Raw genomic sequence first — 1,381 nt, 5'->3', positions numbered from 1 at the left:
GTGTGTGTGTGTGTGTGTGTGTGTGTGTGTGTGTGTGTTGATACATATACACGATACAAATAAAAACCTCTAGATCTAAATACTTTCATACGATAAAAGTGACCTTGCCCGAATAGAGGAGGCAGCTGACACAACTCCAAATTTCATCATCAATCACGAAACTCGAGACATGGGATGGATCTCGAGGCAATATTTTGAGTAAGAAATATTCAAACCTTGATAAAAAAGTCACTCAGAGCTCTGATTTCAACAAACTTATAGTCAAACTGAGCGGCTCAACGAGAAGAACCCAATGATATTCAATCCGAGTCAATCAAGCTCAGATCATGTCATTAAACTAATCTTGGAGGCTTTCCAAACATATTGAGAAGGACAAACAAATGTCGAATTTAACAAGTCTATAGTTGAATCGAGTGTCTCAACAAGACAAATGTAGGGAGCTTAAGATCGCTCAATTCCAACATCGTTAAGATACTCAAATGTTCATCAAACACCGTCTAATCGAAGAAAGCTCTTCGGACTGTTCGATCAAAATGGTTCAAATTCCTTTATTAATAACACCCAACACACTATAAATAAAGTCTCACCCCTCTCATGAGGGAAGAGGAAAGCTTCAGATATGAGGAAGAGCTTGAACCTTTGAGAATGAGCTAAAATCCAACACCAACATCCTAGACTGCTATCAACCACCACTAACCTCTTTCAACAACCGCCGACCGTTGCCGACTTTCATCAATCGCAGTCGACCACCGTCGACCACCACTGACCTCCATCGACCACCGCTGACAGTCGTCGATCACAGTCAATCTCCATCGACCAACTTCAACTATCGTCATTCACCACTAACTATCATGGACCTCCAATGACCAGACGTCGCAAATCACTATCGATTGCTGCTCATTCCTAGCAACAAATTCATTAGCACGTCGACGTTATAACTTGGAAAACCTAGGAACTCTTTCTCGTTTGCCGAACAATTGCTTGCAACTATAATTATCTTCTTATAGTAGAACTCTTCAGCTGGACCAAATCTCGTGGTTTTTGTTTTCCGAGTTTTCCACATAAAAAACTACTGCTGTCTTAGTTAGTTGTTTTCTTTCTTTTGAGTGTGTACTGAATCTTCGTACCACACTAAGACGATAATCTACCAGTCTACTGCGACGAATTTTCTAGCACGCATCAATAGTATATTTCTCTGTGAGGGTCCGCTTAAATTTATTGAAAATTCTTCCAAGCTGGCTCAAATTGAGTTATTTGGATCCGTTTCAGCTTCATATCAGCACAATCTGGCTCAAAATTGAAACTAATTGGCTCAAATTTGTTAGTTGGATCTGTTCCAACTCAAAATTGGTTATATATATATATATATATAACACCTACG

The sequence above is a fragment of the Phalaenopsis equestris genome, unplaced genomic scaffold (genome assembly GCF_001263595.1).
Source record: "Phalaenopsis equestris unplaced genomic scaffold, ASM126359v1 Scaffold000404, whole genome shotgun sequence".
NCBI lineage: Eukaryota > Viridiplantae > Streptophyta > Magnoliopsida > Asparagales > Orchidaceae > Phalaenopsis > Phalaenopsis equestris.
Note: the sequence above shows the minus strand (reverse complement) of the source record.